The sequence below is a fragment of the Pagrus major genome, chromosome 8 (genome assembly GCF_040436345.1).
Source record: "Pagrus major chromosome 8, Pma_NU_1.0".
Taxonomy (NCBI): Eukaryota; Metazoa; Chordata; class Actinopteri; order Spariformes; family Sparidae; genus Pagrus; species Pagrus major.
This window is the reverse complement of record NC_133222.1, coordinates 18,424,360-18,442,614: the sequence shown is the minus strand read 5'-3', so window position 1 is coordinate 18,442,614 and position 18,255 is coordinate 18,424,360.

The window sequence follows — 18,255 nt, the reverse complement described above, 5'->3', positions numbered from 1 at the left end:
ATCTGGTATTGAGCATAGTTCACAACTCAACAAAATATACCTAAATATAAATATACCATTTTCAGACATTAAAATGCAGGGATCTTATTATGTTATTAAAACGTTATTATACCTTTAAACTTATATATCAATTGAAAAAGAGGGTGGCCCTTGTTTCATCATGTCTTTGGCCTATTCTGCTTAAACTTGAAAATAACTGTTTTGTCTGTCTCTTGACCTGTTTGGGTTATTAACACAGTTAGTAATGAGAGGAAAGAGGTACTGGACTAATGGAATACAGAATATATTGACTGGAAGAGACCATCACTTACCACTACCGCTGTATGCTCCAGTGTGTGATGAGTGATGTTGCTTTTCACCACCACTATGACCAACAGTCAGCCCCTGCCTACTTTGGTTTCACTCACTCTGCACCCGTGGCGGGTTTCATAGTGCTTGCTGCTTATTAATTTATGTGTTCCAACTATGCTCCTCTCTCCTACAATACAGGCGACCATTTAGGAGCAGAACTACTGCTACCAAGGCTAAATTGATTATTTTTTTGAATGCAATGAATGCTTATCAGTGAAGCCTATCCGACTCATTGATTTACTGCCAATGTGACCACCATCCAGTTTTTCCCCTCAATATGGTCACAGCTGAGAGCTAGTGGGTGCATGCTAAATTTTTATTAGGTGTATAGGAGATGATGTCATGAGAATATCTCATTGGAATTCATGTCTGTTCTGTTGGTTTGTTTATAGTGAAGTCCACCCCTCAGGCTGAAGCTGCTTTGCTGACGGCAAAGCATAAGTGATCACACAGAGTGCGGATATCAGATACTTTTTGATCTATACCTTGACCAAAGCCCCTTGACCTTAAAAAGAAGGAAAAAAAATGTGCTGAATAGATGGTTATTAATCAATCAAAGCACAGTGCTCAAGAGGTCTTTTCTAATTTGTGTTATTGTTTGATATTAATTAAACATGAGGAAAAAAACAGCTCTGTGCAGCCTTAATTACCTACACAATTAACTGAAGCTCTAGAGAATATAAATGTACAACACATCCTTATACCTAAATGACAGATTAGGTGGTTTGCCAAAACTTCCGGTAATGTCTACTCCCAAAATGACACTATGTTACATACGTGATGTTATTTGAGTACTTTATGTCATGACGTTAAGTTGGGTGCGGGGTAATAACATTTTGGTTTGTAGGTACTTGAAGATACTTTTGAGATCATTTGGCCATCTGGACTTTGTGTACTAAGCTCCCTATTTTTAGTCACTGTTTTCATTGTCTATAAACTCTGACATTCCCTGAGGCTCAAGGTCAATCTCACCCAGAATCACCTGGTGTATGAGCTCTGATCTTTCAGCTGAAATTTTAGAGAAATAGACTCTGTTTACTCTTCACTTGTGTTATATAACTTTATTAAATTGCACAAAAGCCAATATTAAATTGCACAAAAGCCAACCATTTGTAATTCATATTTTATTTGTTCTCTTATAAATAATAATTTCCACCACAATCACAAACTAGGAACCTACGACTTTAACTGCAGGGTCAAAGACCTGTGTTGGACCCATCCATCCATCACAAGATCCTCCCTACTGACACTTTCTTGTTCTTTAAATGACATTATCTGAATTCCTCCTTTGCTGCCATCATCATGACTACAGCCACTAGAGATCGCCACTAACATAAACATTGGTTGTTTTAACCCCCTTAAACAATCAACCAATGTTATGAATATCTTTGGTGAGGACAGGCTGTAATGAGTGATGGCAATGCGACAATCATGAGGGAAATCATGCAAAGGAAATCTGTACAGACCTTGTATTGATTAATCCATGCATGCATGGATGGAAGTTGCAACTAAAATGGCAAGCATTATGTCATTGGTGTGAGTGTGGCCAAATTTATTAAGATATTTACAGAAAATCATGCCACTCTTCTGAGGGGGATCAAAATTAGAGTACTTTGATATGTGTACTAACAATTCTAACTCCACAAATCTGCACTGTAGCAACAACCCCTCGAATTCTGGCACTTAAGCTGTGGCGGTATTAGATGCTCTTGTAACTGCTTGGCTGAATTTTAGTTTCTTTTTCCTTCCAAAAGATTTTAGCACATCTGTATTGACAGAGTCCTGGTATAACACTGATGGACTTCAGTTTCTGATATACAATGATGTGATATTTCCTATATATAAAATGGCATTGTTGACTGCAGTATTTTTTGTGTTGTTATGGCCTGTAAATCTCATGCAAACAGCTGAGTGTTGTGGACATCATACCGATGGAGAGATGTAAGGCCCCTAATCAAAAATCGCAAAACATTCATTGTTAAAAGTACCGCATTCACTTTTCATTGAGTATTCAATCAAGTCAGAGAGTGAAAAGCTGTTTGAACAACAACATCTGTAGTCACTTTCAGAAAGTTACCCATTTTGTAGTCACTTTCTATTTGGGCTTGATATTGATTGGTATCCTTCACTAAATAACCGGTCTCACCCCTCTAATCAGCTAGACACACAGTAATTGCTTTGTCATTTCTCTCCCCGATGTTTACACTCAGCAGGTTTCCTTCATTTCAATCAGGAGCTGCTGGCACAGTAATGCCTGCAAATCAGGGTCCACAATTTCCATTGCCTTCCACATGATATCTGATTCAAAAATACTGTTGAAAAGCAACATGAATCACATTATTCACCATCTGACATTATCTTAAAAAATGTCTTTCATACACAACATGATATCAGAACAAAATAAGACATTTAGTTGCAATGTCTTCCTTAAAGTTTTAGTTCTTGTTTGAGAAGTCCAAATACTTTTCTTTGTTTGAGTTTGACCCTAAGGCTTTTTCCTTTCATTCTGAAATTACATCTCCCCATACAGACAAAGATGGTAAAAGCCACCATAGGCTATTGCTCTGCACATGTAGCAGTAACTTCATCATAAACCTACTGCTTCAAGTACCCAATGAGGAGTTTTATGGCTCTAAAATCTGGGGATGTATCCAGTGCCCCCCAGCATTCCACTGGCCTAGTCTAAAGGTTTGAGCACAAACTGCACAGTTAATTAGTCACACCTCATTTAACTGGCCGACTCAAGGTTATTTGGCTAATTATGTGCAGGTAGCGATAGTTATGCTAATACAGCTATGTGAATGGTGGTTTTTCTCAGAGCGAAAGAGTCCTTGTCCTTGCCTCACGACTCGCCAGCAGAAGGCGGATCAAAGCGAAGGTGGTTGAATTATGTCCAGTGTGGTGGCACATATTAGTCATGTATTAGACAGTTCTCACATCTTGTGTCAAAAATAAAGGTCAGTATCAGTTTGTGTGGGAAGATGAAAGCTGAGGGACACTACAGATTTATGAGTGGTATCTTTTAAAAGGATGCCATTTACACATTTGACGTGTCAATGTCGTGTGATTAAGCCTACATTTTCTCTTAAATATAAATATATACTATATATATCCTGCTGGCAAACTGCAAGAAAACCACATAAATCATACATTTGATAACATGAGTATTTTGAATATACATTTAATGCAACGATAAGACAAATTGAATTTGCCCTTGATGAAAATTTTAGCATTTCATGTGACGTAACCAAAATCTGAGAGAACTTTATACCATGTCCCACTTGTGCAGTGAACCTGAGGTCAGAATGAGTTGGCATTCCTCCTCTATAAATAATGAGTTATAGCATAACTATTGCATAAGCATAATGAGTCAGAGTTTTAAAGGTATCACTTCACAGTAGCCTATCTCCAGCTGTAATTTTAGGTTTGACATATAGTCGAGAAAGTGATAGATGATTGGTCCACAAATAACCACAACACAGAATATAGCAATTTCAACGTTTGACTAAATCTATACTTTACTTTGCAGACGTGACATGGTTGAGACAAAAGGCATTAAAGGGCAAAGTAACCCAAAATGGAATGTTGTGCTACAGAGGTCAAATAAATCCTCTTGGTTCTGTTGCATTTTCTCTTATTTTGACAAGACACCTTACTTCACTTTTACTGAGAAAAAGATGCCAAAGAAAATTATATTTGAAAGCCCTTTTGAAAACAAATAAAATTGTCCCTCTGGCACATAGGTATAAAGTGCGACCCCTTTTGCGAGGCTGTACAACATGAGTCAGAGAATTGGCTGCAAATGCTCTTCAAATATTTTACTATTATTGTTATTTTCATTTTGCATCCTCCTCATTTGAGAATAATTGTGATTCATTCATGTGGACTGAATGCACTGACCTTCTTATTACTGACCTCTGCAGAAGAGCTTGTATTTATAAGGAATGCACCCACTTGAAGATAGACTTGGATTGATTGGTTGTGTTCACAAGGCTGATTGGACAATTGTATCTGCCTATCAGAAAGGTCCTTGCAGTCGTTCCACATAGTGAGTCACGAAGGCTGATAGGTTGGGACATGGTAATTTCTCTATGTTAAGGAGGTTTCCAGTACAGAATGGAGAATCACGTGGAGATTTTTAGCTTGAAAACAATTTAATTTCTAGGGGGCCCATGATGTAAGTTGTAGCACAATACAGTTCCAATAGTCACATGTGGGGCAGGGAATGTTTTCTGTAAGAACTGGCCTCGAACTGTGCTCCCTCAGTGCATCTTCACTCTCTTCTAATCACTCCACTTCTGGTGAATTTGCAACTGTTGTGCCCCTTTATTGCTAAAGTTTGATTGCATCTTGAAACACTTGCATTGTCCTGTTTGACTTTGGTCTCCCTGACACAGAGCTACAGGATTAGCGGGTCCATAGCCTCTTAATTAAAGACAAAAACAGACAGAGGGACTGTGGAACAACAGAGGCTTTTCAATTGTTTATCGACTTTTGACTCAGAAAGTCCACCTCATCCTCCCAACACACACACATACAAAACATATCATTTCCTCTGTGCATATTGTAGCTTAGTGTGTATTATTTCTTGATACAAACAACTCAGATTTTTTTCTCTTCATACTTTCTGGTTGGTTGTCGTGATTTTCAATTATACAATTCAACCTGTGTTGAACAAAAGTGCAGAGGTGGCCTGTGGAATTGTAGGCCATCTCTCAGAGGGTGAGCCTTATACTGTAATCACACATGACCTTAAGTCCTGCTCTTCCCTCCAAGGGAGAATGATTCCACCGGGACGCCTTCAGGCACCATCTTATTATTTCGAACCAATATGTCTCCTTTTCACTAACCTTTTTGAGGTAGTCGTCACAGAAGGGTTGGCATAACGACCATCACAAAAACATTGTCAAAGACTTACAGGAAAACAATTTTTTGATGGACACACGCTATACAGCAGTGCATGCAAATCAATCTTCATTATATCATGTAAACAGTCAATCATGGTCATGGATGAATGGTGTCTTAACTATAACCTAAACCAAACATTTTGAACGTTCTCCAATAACGAGGCTGTAAAAGTGGGTGGAAGAATGTTGTCTTGACTTAAAGTTTATCTGGATGAAATATTTCTACGGTTGTCTTTTGTAGTAGTAAAACTAGATACCATCAATAGGATCCCACCCGCTGCGACGCCCATCAACATGTTCACGTTCCAACCCATGACTACTCAGCAGTGATTACTAAATTACTACATAAGCAATCAGCCTTCATTTTTTTTTTTTTTTTTTACATAAGCAATCAGCCTTCATTTTTTTAATCTCAACTACACACCTGTGAAGTTTTGTGACTGCATCTTATATGGTTTGATACTATTGTGTTTACAAAATCTGTCTGCAGACAGACAGGCAGACAGACAAGGTGAAAAGAACACCAGCTGCAGACAGGAATGATTGGAACTGGGTAACAGTAATCTGCAATGTAAAACAGATGTGGTCCAATGGCCCCTATCCTACTTCCTACCGCCCTTGTTCCAGCCCCCTTGCTCGGGCCACGGACTTCTTTGAAGTCAGCCTTCATTTTGATCTCAGCTAAACACCTGTAAAGTGACTGCAAAAATCTAACCACAGACATAAAAGCACCTGGTTAAATACTCAAAATTGCTTCTCTGTTAGTTCCCACTACAATAGGTGTCACCAGGAACACATTTTACCATGATGATACACACATAATCACAAACTGAAAACATTACCAGCCGAAGCTGTTCAGGCTGGTAATGATACGGACCCGTTAGATGAAATGCTTAGTGGTGATGCTCAATACGCTACAGATGGTAGTTTGGTATTTAATTCATACAATGATTAAGAATTATCTGCAACTAAGTATTAAGGGACGATCATATCACAGCTGCATTCATCAGTCCTATTCATGCTCAGTAATGCTCAAAACTGCCTAAGTAGTTTCAACAGAGATTTGTTTGTTGTTTTATTACTTGGATAGATTGAAAGTATGTTTGAACAGGATACACAAATTAATTCTCACTAATAACACAAGTAATTTGTTAAGCAATCATGTGGATTGGTCAAATATGAAATTGTATGTTGTACTATATAAAAACAATATGGAAATGTATTATAAAACTCACTGAGAAATTGTCCTCATCTTTATCTCGATGCAGACTGTAATCAAACACATAATGTGATAAGCAATGTGCAGCATCAGCACACACTAGAAGACAGCAGCTAATCCCAAAATCAACGTGCCATCGCTCATGTCCATATTGTGTTAATATTCAACGAGTGGTGAGCATCAGGTTATTGTACGTGCACCATGAATCATAGGATAATTTCTATTATTGACAGCATGGTCGTGTTTTTTCATCATCAGTAAATGAATTAACCTGTACTTTCTTTAGCTGAATTATTTATGAAGTAGATTTCCGTGTGTTATATACAACATACTGTATATGAGTGTTTACAGTTTCAAGTGACACTGAAATGATCAATATTATGTTTGATTAATGTCACAACAAATTATGGAATATTTCAGGCATCCTTCTGCAATTGCTTACACAAGCAGGAGCAATGCAGAATATATGTTGTTTATTTATTTTCCTGATAACTTCCTTTCATTACTCATTGAAGCTATTTTTTTAAATGAAATATTGCAGCGCACGATTAGTCAACCTGAGGACCTGACTAGTCCTTGTACTCTGAGAAAAGATAAATTTATTTCCTGTGCTCCCTACTTCTCCTCTTGTTTCCATGGCAACATGACAGGGAATGAAGGACAAGCTATTGGCTCTAAAGTTTCTTACTGCACTAATGAAAATGCTCCAGGAAGTACACAGTAAATTATATAGCTACAAGAGTCCTGTGCCAAAAACTGCAGTCATCCAGGGATTGTCTGATGCTGTAGGGATGTTATAGAGTTCAGGAGTTTTACCTTTCACCTCTGCACATTATATCCTCCCTTTGTTCCATATAGGGACAATGTGGTGTCCTCCAAAATGCATTTAACTAGAATAATCTAAAGTGGTTACAGAGTTTTCTTGGACATTTCATGGCCAACACTCCTCTGTGATGCTATTTGAATATCTATAGCTACTCTGTCCTCAGATGATCATTATAGATCAGAATGACTTGCTATACATATTTAATTTAATGATTCATGTAATCTTTCTAAGTCTGCTTTTACTTTATTTAGGTGAAATAAAGAATGCCAAAAACATGAAAACATAATATTTTACCTCTACTCATACAGATACTGTAACTCATCATGGATCCTGTTGCAGCAATCATTGCAGGGCCTCTGCCTAATCAAATGACCATGGATAATGTTAATTGTGATTGTCACTCATCAAGTAAGATCAAACCTCTACTTAGAGGAGTGCCTTTGTTGGCACCACTGACACCACAGGTGCAAATGTTTGGGCCACCTGCGTCTATGTGAAAACCGATCGCAGTACTGATTTTATTGCCCTGCTTTGCCACAGTCGGCACAGGCAGTGGGAGGAAACAATGGAGGAGGATGTGAGCCCATTTTAGGGAACAATCGACCTAACTGGTAATTGGACTCTGTGCTTTAAAATTAAAATTCCCTAACAGACGATGAGATAGATGACCTGCAGTTATGTTTATTAACTCAGTAATTAAAGTTGATAGAAATTTCTCTTTCAAGTTGATTTTATGGATCATCATCCTTTCAAAGTCAGTTTGTCAAATGCAACACAAATACCAGCTGGACTTTCTTTCTCATAAAAGCAAACATCTACTTGCAAGAAAAGGGTTATGGTGTCAAAGGAAACTGAGGCCCTGATTTAGATTGCAGCTTTAGAGATGGAATGCACAATATCCTCAATGGAATGAGATTCTTAAAGCTGTGTTGATACACTTTCAGATACAAATGTTACTGTCTTGCAATAGATTAAGTGATGGCAGGCATTTTACCCAATGTTGTGCTTTACTGTGCCTTACATTTTTATTGCTACATCACTCTTGTGATTACTTATACCTACACAGATATCTGTTCTGTGAGTTGTATTAAATTGCCTACAAGAAGTACATCTGATCAGATGTATTTTTAAAGCAGCATCAGTTGACTTTTTTGGCCTCTACTGGGCAGCAAACACAGGCTGAACACACACATTTCGAAACACTTTATTCAAAGGGTTGTGCAGAAGACTGACTTGGCACCATTATAACCATGACATGGCACAAGGTAGTCTTCATGAATACTTATGATTGTCATTAAGTGTTATACTGTCAATTATGTCACTTTTAATGCAAAGATAAACTTAATTTGGCTTGATGTGTGAACATTACATTGAACTATCACAAGTGGTTGCTTTTGAAATTGGCATTGACATCGTCAGTCTGGCACAGGACTGAGTCAGCAATAGGACCGCTATCTTAAGCTGCATGTCTAACCTGGCTAACCAAGCTAACTAGCTAACAGTAGCTGTTTTGGACAACACCAACTTCTGATGCAAAAGTCAGTTTAGTTGGTAAATGCTCAACCATGTTCACAAGCTAGCCACTAACTGTGTCTGCCCGCAGCTTGGTGCTATTGTACTGGGGTTGAATCAGAGCTTTTTTCACTGAGAACAGGAACCAAAGATGACAAAAGTGCTTTGGTAGAACCAAAGAAGTGCAGATGTAGGCTGTAAAACCAAAACAATAAGCTGAAGGATACCATAAAGCTCTGTTAGGCTGAAGGGAACTGCAGTGTCGATAATTACTTGCTGGAGAGACCCCTCTCACATTCACGCAGCAGTTTGATCCATTGTTAAAATATTAAGATATTGGTTGATGCAGCTTTAAGATTTAGCTCAAGAAATGTATGCGCTGTTTTGTTAATGAAAAAAATGAAATGAACAGACAGCGTTGCCCTTATTGCGGGTTAAAGATCAGTATCTAAAATCAATAGAGTTCATGTAACATTAGCGTGGGTGCTTCCATATGTCCCTACTTGGCATTCTCTGTCATTAATCTGAGATAACGACAGCTGTAAACTTCAGTTTATGTTACAAACCTGACCCAAGGACGCCGTCAAGTCGTATCGGGTCAGAGAGGAGCGGAAATGTTGATACAGCACTTGTTACTCGTGTGAATCACGATCACACGCTGACATGCCATGAAATCAATATGAAGCCGAGTAATAAGAGCCAACAATCAGCAGCCCTATGAAGAGCAGGTTGGGTGCCATCCTTTTACATCACTCTGTTGAAGCACAGCAACACCCGTAGCTACAGGCCATGCTAGATTTAGTACAGCAATGTTATGCTGTGAAGAAGACAATTTGGCACAAGGGACGGTTTCAGTGCAGTGTAAAGTTTTGCAAGAAGCATTGTGGTGTGGAGCAGCAGTATGTTTCTCTTCTAATGACTTTGTTTGCAAAATCCTGCTGATACAGATAAATGCATACTAGTTTGAATATGCAGACAGTTATTTTTCTTATGGATGACATAGTCGAGAAAAAAAGGGCATGCAGGTTAGTTGTGCAGGTAAATAATTTGAGATGTGGTGCATTCAAAGAGGAAAACCTAGAAAAAAACCCATAATTTAAGCGAAAACCTCCCTCATAAGTAAACAAGTTGGTGATTATTGGTGCTAATATGGGATGTAACGAACGGTTGAGAGGTGATGAGTGATTCATTCTTCTGTAGTGTTCACAACAGCGTCTTATAAGACATCAACATTTCACCTCCATTTGTTTTTTCTGTTTGAGTGCACAACATTTCATGCTTTGAAAACACATTCATTTTTGTAATACTCCTTTTCCAACAGTAAAAGAGGTGAGATCTAATCTAGGATTTGAGGCTGATTTTCATTTGAGTTTTAATGGCTTTTTTCATCTGCTTCGTTATCAACTTAATTGAAAAGCAGTATTAAGAGACGGTGGATTGACTTGATTAAGGCTTACAGTGGTTTCTTCACACATATTTTTCACTGACTAAGTTGTGTAATTATTTATGATTTACTATTAGTAATCCTTGTCAGAAAACTCAGCATGTGGAAATAGTAGCAATTATGTGGCCTAACCTCTCAAATGCTTCCAATCACCTGCAAGGGAATAAAAGGGATGGTTACTTTGAGACAAATGAGATTCAACCAAATTTCGACACCTTGATATTGGACATGTTGCAGGTAAAATTGCCTTTTCCAGGAAAGAAAAAATACAGAATTTATTTTTTAGTACTTTTATGAAATGATTTGTACTTAAATTCCGTGCCAACTCAAAATGATGTTCACTATTAAAGGGAGCTCTACCTCGTGAATTCATTACCAAGGTTAAGACTCTGCATGTTAATTTAACCATTTCTTAAACAAGCATTATTTGTTTTTTGTCAGCTCTGGCGTAGTGGAAATTCTTGTAAACTTGAAACTAATGGGACTGAATTCAAATGCCTTTACACATTCATTAACATTAGTAATAATATTAAATTATATTCTGAGAAAGCAGTTATTAACATGGCCATGAACTACCACTGAATTCTGAAGATTGCGTTTTCAATTTGCAAAGCCAAATCCTCAATTCTAAAGACTAAACTCACTTCTTTGGGCGAGGTAGTACCTTTCCACATACTGGTGTTAGATGAGGTTATTCGACATTATGCTTTGACAAAGCGTTAGCTACAAAAACTCAGTGAGCAAATTAATTCTGGACGTTCTCACCACTACTCACCTTAATCAGAGTGGTGGAGTTTTACTTGGCTCTCATTTATCTTGTTTCCTGTTTAAACCACCTGGATTATTAGAAAAACATTGGATATCCACCAAGCGCTCAATAGCTAGTAGTAGTTTGTTCTTATTTGCATTCAAGCACTACCTTTTCCTCCTTTCCTGATGAACTGATTGACAGATGTTTGTTTTCTGCCTGCATTCTACAGGAGGGAAGATACCCACATTCCTCTAACTTCCTCCTAACGTGCACAAATAATCTCAACAACAACAACAGCGACATCTTGTCTTGAGCTTGACACTTTGAGAGAAGCTGGCTAGAACACAGTCATAATGACAGTGAGTGGGAGGGAAGGAGGGACAGTGAGAATTGCTTCTAGTCTTAGATGTTGTGCCATCTCTTTATCATCCTTCCATTTTTTTTCCCTCCCTCCCTCATGCATTCCACAACCACATCCTCCTGTCTCTCTCACTGTCTTTTTTTTTTTCTTTGGTACAACAGACTATGCCTCTTCTCTCACTAATACTGTCTTCTCTCGCATCAGGTCTTTCATCCTGTTCCTACCTTGCATCTCTTCACTAGGCCAATTCTCAGCATTCCATCTCTCTCCTTTTCTTCCATTTTTCTTTCGCTCATATAATTATTAATTTCTCTTTTTTATAAGACACTGTCACATCCAGGCACAGTGAAAGTCTGTCAAACTGCAGCACATTGCCTTTTTGTGCGAGAATATCCCTGGATCACGCTGCCTGGAAAGTAAAAGACCTGTGTTCTTAGAGGGACCTTTGTTACTGCTATAGATCTCTCTTTGAGTGTTTGATGTCAGCAGAATCATACCTGCTATGGCTCTCAAGAAATGTTTCACTAATAGTTTAGAAGCTGTTGGTGAGAACACATCTAAAAGATGCTTGGATGTGTAAAAAGCACACCATGTATGAAACTAAACCCTTGAAGTGATACTCAATCCAAAATCTATCCTTTATGTATCAAACACTCCCCCTCTGAAGGCTTGAAAAGGTGGCTACAAAAAGTTTGTTGTTTCTCCTTCAGAGAGCAGTAGCTAACAATACCTAAATCTTTGCTGACAGGCAAAAAAAACACAGAGGTGTTAAATTTTTAAGGTGTTGACGAAGTAAGTATGTGAACTAAATTTTGAAGCTTTGAAAGTCTGGTAGATGGTTCCAGTGGTGCTTTTAGAAAGCAGCTTATATATTTTCTTTCTCTGAAATAGTATATATTGAGACATGCAACACATAGTAAGTGATTTTAATAGTGTGTTCCTGACACAGATGGAATCTTGTGCACACCAACCTTGTGTATATGTAAAAATACTTTTAATAAAAGCAGTATAATATAAAAACCCACAAACACCCGCTAGCATCTGGCCTTTGTCTTCCATGTGAATGTGTACATTTGGCATTCCCGGGTTGCAGTTGACCCTGCAGTGTTAAAGGGTATTTATTGTCTTCACCTCAAATTGGCTGTAATGTGAACACAACACCCGGATGAACACATTAATATTCGCTGCTCTTCAGACATGATGCTGTTGAACATTGTTCAGTTGAAGTAAAAGATATTTTTAAAAAAGTAACCACCAGTGGCTTCGATGTCACCACCCAAGCCATGTCAGCTGCCTGATTGGTACTGCGCGTGTGAAGCTCTCAACAGAAATGTGAAAAGAAGCAATATGTTTCAGTCCTTTGCAACTTACACTGTCAGCTCTGGGGAGAAAATATGTGTATAATTCAGAATATTATTGATTTAGACTTGTTCAGACAAGTCTTCTGGGTGTAGTCGAAAACTGTATATGATCTGCTGCTTTCTACTGTTACCCGTTTGTTTGTAAGAACCAAAACAGTAAATGTGTCATAAACCAACACAATGAGCTAAAAGATGCCAAAAGCCCCAGAGAGCTACGGAGTTGGCGCTTCACACGGTTAATTTAATATTGCAAGAAGACATTTTATTCAATGCATGAATGATTTATGCAGCTTTAAGTATCTCTAACACCCACATTTTTGGGTGTATGTTTAAAAGATACACAGCTTTCAGGAGGATCGCACAAATACCACCACTGCAAAATTATACTCTCTCCCTTAAGCATTACCACTGACAGCAATTTCCATATCCGTGGCTTTATAACAGAATAGTGACCCAGTGGCAAATAGCACTAAAGGAGGCACTTCTGTTTTGACCTAAACTCGGTCTCCCTGTATACGTCTGGAGCTTGTTTGAAATTGTTTTAGGGACGAAATGTGGATCTAACGGAAACTTTAAAATTGGGTTTTGTAGTAAATTTAGTGAGCTCATTCGGCATTACTATCAGTTCAAAAAGAAACTTGACATTTTTATTAATTTTTTTGTTATTCTGAGGATGGATACAGCATGTTTAAAGTTAGACTGAAATTCCCTTTGACAGCAGTGTTTGCAGCAAGAGGTGTGATATTACAACAAATATAATGAAGTCCTATAAAAGCTTCTTTTGAGCGGCCTATTTTTCCCAACAGTCATTTTGTTTGGCACAGGCAGTATTGATCTTCATCAGTCTAATGTTGAGTTAACTGACTCACTTCCAAGTGAAATTGCTGCTGTGTATCAAAGGCAATGACAGACAGTTCGTACTCGTGATAGATTTAACAGATTTTTTGATGATTGTGAGCATCATTATAACAATATTGTTTATGCTGCGAATAATAATATGCTGTTTGTTTTGAATCATCTCTGACTTTAAAGTCCCCAAGAGGCATATGTACTGTACATCATCGCAGTGTGAGCCAGAGACATCAGTAGCTCAATGTAGTCATTAAATGACAGCATTGTAATATGAATATAATGAAGACCGTATCATTATGTACACAGCTACCTTTGTTTGGATTAAATTAAAGTTTAATTGATAAAGATACACGTGTTATTGTGTATTGATGTGTGTGGGAATTGTGTCAAAAATACTTAATATAAGAGTCAAAAATAAATATGCACACTGCATATTGTAGAACCCTTTGTAATGGTGTGAAAATCTTTAATAACTTATCATTGAGCATGGCCATAGTTGTAAAGGGAGTAGTTGATTTGAAGATTCAGTTAAATGCATGAGAATGGATGTATGCGAGGGGAAGGGACCAACTGAGATAGGGTACGAGGCATGCTATGTACAGGGCCCAGTTTTTCATGCCAAAGCCATGCCATTAAAGACGAAATGGTCTAATAAACAAATAGCTGTAGTTTGGCGAAGTTTTTATGACTAAATGTCTACTTATTGATGTCAGTCAACAGGGACATGGTATATATCAACCCCCAGATACTGTTATCATGTGATACTGATGTGATGACAACTCAGCCTGCTCCATTCACTGATGAAGACGGTGAGATGCAGTTGAAAGCCCTGTTACATTAAAGTTTGTTCCTTATCTAATCCACACTAAAACTGTCGTTTGCTGAGCAACAGAGTTATGTTCTCTGCACCACTAGCTGTCTTGTTCCAGCAAGCCTTCCATTTGCAAGTCAAATAAGTCTATCTCCCGTCCTATTCTACAATTGTGCAAGAGGGGAAAAAGGGAAAAATATTGAAGTTTTGCAAAGGACCTTCTGCTGAGAGCAGTATTTGTTAAGGTGAATTTATTCTGTGGCAGAAACATAAAGGCTCACGCAAGTGCCTCAGAGGGTCCTTTTAGCCATGAGGTGAGAGGGCAGCCAATCAACATGTTGCTTGTTGAGTACTTTTAGAGCATTCATGACTCTTTTCATGGCTGAGTCCTTTGCTTAAAATACCCGGGGAATGGTGCTCACCTGAACATAACATGGTTATGACGAACAAGGTTTTAAAGTTTCATGTGCCTTGAAGGACAAAATATTGTGTTAAGTAAAAAAATACCTGGTGTAAAAAGTAACACAGCCGGAGGTGTGCTTTAACGCAGGGACTGTTATTTCATTGATGATGTGAGAATTCCATATGCTCATGTATGATTAAGTTGATCCTTCATGTGAAGTATACAGTATTCCAAAGGTCCTCAGAGTGAAACACTGTTGAATATTATATATATATATATATATATATATATATATATATATATATATATATATATATATATATATATATATATTCTGTCATCACATCTATAGTGTTCTGCAGGCTGATTTTGAGGATCCATGGAATATTTGGGGTTTCATACTGAAAATGACTTCAATCAACAGAACCAGACAACACGACCCTTACCCCAAGAAATACCCAGGCCTTCTTTAAGGTCTTTCTTATCGCACTAAAAGTCCAATTGATAAAAGCAATAAACTAACATTCTCCCAGTAGAGAGAAGAGATCTTAAGAAATGCCTGTTATAGAAGGAGCTGGCCTATATACCATGTGACAAACACAACAGTTGTTTCAACCTATTTTCCAACAGCTCAAAATGCAAGAGGAAAAGATTGAAAATGTCTTGTAAAGTCCATTGGATGAGGCATATCAGACCAGATATGGGGGAAGTAAAAAAAAAAACACAAAGCTTATAAAATGAACAATCCAGTGTGAAGTAGCTGACCTTGTATCTGTTGTAGTCCTTTAATCACCAACTTGTTTTATGCTATGCTTGACTGTCCACCTAAACTGTATGATTTCAAGTGCTTTAATTTAATCCAATGTCCACATTAACCTTCAACCTGCGAGCCAAACTTAATCAAAGTGAAATTCGTTTAGGAAATTGAGAAATAAATGAGGGCAGAGTACATACATTTCTTTCTTCTTTTATAGTCTTACACTTTGTGTGTTCGGCACTGAGCAGTGCTACTTTCTATTTTATGCTCCATTTGTTTCAGTGTAACGCTTAAAATATACCACGACAAAAAGCCTTCCTCTCTCTTCTCCAAAAATGGACAGAAATAATAATGATTATTGCAATATGTTGGATATACAGTCCCAGCCATTGTTCTGTAACTGATGTTTACAGGACATTGAACTTTTGAACTTTTAATCTGAGTTTTGTCTTACTTTAAAGAACTCAGTGGTTTCCAAAGCAGTACAGTTTCTTATACACTATTAAGAGATACAATTTTCAGAAACTGCTACAATAACATTATTATTTGGCATAACCTCTAAACAACAAGCTGCTGTCTATGGCCAATTTAAAAATTATTAAATTCGCATTCAGTGTTTTGTGTAATGGATCAGTTATAGGCAAACATTGCAGTGATATCACACTGTAGATGCTAATGTTTTGTTTTTATAAATTAACCTTACATCTTTGTGAATCACCCATGGAAAAACTAGCTCATGCAGGCTTTTACCATGTCAGGGATAATGAAAATATCAAATGAGCTGTACAAATAAACTCTCACAGAAACGCTGTTTGATTCTAAAGAATCTGTTGACGTTACCTCACAGAAAAACCACAAGAATGTGTCTTTATGCACAGCAAAGATGGACTGTGTCAAGACTTATAGAGTAAGGCTTTGATTTGGAAAGGTTTAGATAGACAGCTGAGAAAATTCTCTGGGACAAGTATTTGGCAGCGGTTATTGAAAGTCAATGACTGATGTTACTCGTTTCATAATTGATCTGATCTAGCACGTTCACGGCTGGTACATTTCACTGGAGGATTTAACATTGTTTGGCCAAATTAGGTTTCTTTTATGCAGGCCCAGAGGATATGTAAAAATCAACGGATTGCCTTACACACAAAGAAATAATGCAGGCTTTGGATAGAAGGAATGAAGCAGCTATGCAGCAGTTAGTGTTAAGGCAGTAAAGCTGAAAAAAAAGATGAAAGCCAGATAGTTAGCATCAGTGACATCACAGCAGAGGGGGAATTGCGTCAGCTTCTTCAAACAGTCCTAATAGAATACTAAAGGAGGGCTGACGGCCTGTTCTCCTCAGAAAAGAGTAGGCCCCTGAGAATCTGTTGACAGGGCGTTTGTAATCACAGTCCTGTAGTTTATGGCCTTTTTAGTTCGTCTGAGAAACTACAAAGCTTATCATGGAGATGAAATACTTTCTATTATTGTCCATCACATTTGATAAAAATTGTCTTTGATGTGGCTCAATATAACATATTGTACATGTTTCTAACGGACTGACAGACAGATACTGTATAACACAAATTAATTATCCCCTATAGACAAGAGATTTAGATGAGGAGATCAATACCACTCTCATGTCGTTCCATTAAATATAATACAACAGCTAGCAGCCACACTTTGCTTAGCTTAGCTTCAATTAAGCACAACGAATGCAAACAGAGGGTAACAGCTATTCTGATTCTGTTTATAGATAAATCCATCAACAGATTTGTGTCATTCACCATCTAGAGTTACTGCCATTACCCATCGTCCTCCCTGCTTCTGCTGAATTGCTCACTGACTAACCCTGTCACATCCCCATACTGGCCCGACACTGCTCTTACAGTTTATGTGCATATCTTGGGTTCGCTTAGCATTTATTTTCCGAGGATGTGCACAATTGGCACTCCATGTGAGCCAGCCCTCATGCATACCAGAACATGTTGCTAAAAGCAAGTTTACCTTCAGCCTAAGGTACCCTATATGGATGACGATCTTACTTCCTCGGATTTTATAGAGACAGAATCCACCTCTTAAGATTGTTAATTAACTTTTCATATTTAGTTGGTATAATTTGTACAAAACCTATAGTGATAGCACGGTTCTCCATTTCATTTGGTTATGTACCGGACTATTTTGGCCAGGTGCAATAAATTATGGAGTCTTTCCTGGTTCCCTGCAGCTGGTCCCAGCGTTTGGATAGAGCCAGACTAGCTGTTGCTGGTAGATATAAAAGTGGTACTGATAATTGTCCTATGTAAAGTGAATAAGTGTACTTTTCAAAAGATTGAACTATTTATTTAATTCATTAAAGAAAGTAGTGAACCATTGAGCAGCTTGTGTGGCTCCTTATGAACCTGTGCAACTCTGGGGAAAAACATCTCTTCAGTAGTTTTAAAAGCAAAACCTTCAAAAACTACGGCACACCACTAGTCCCTCTACCTTAAATGACCCAGCGTTATCATTATTAATGCTCTGCATTGTATGTGTGTTCCAGTACAGTAGACAAGACCGGAGAACAACAAAACTTTCATTGACCGTCTTGTTGGAGTTTCTTCTCTTTCATCCTTATTTAACCAGGCGACTTGGCTAAGAGCATATTCTTGTTTACAGCAATGGCCTAGGGGAGTAGTTGCATGAATAGGGAGGGGTACACACATATACACTCACATTTGGGGA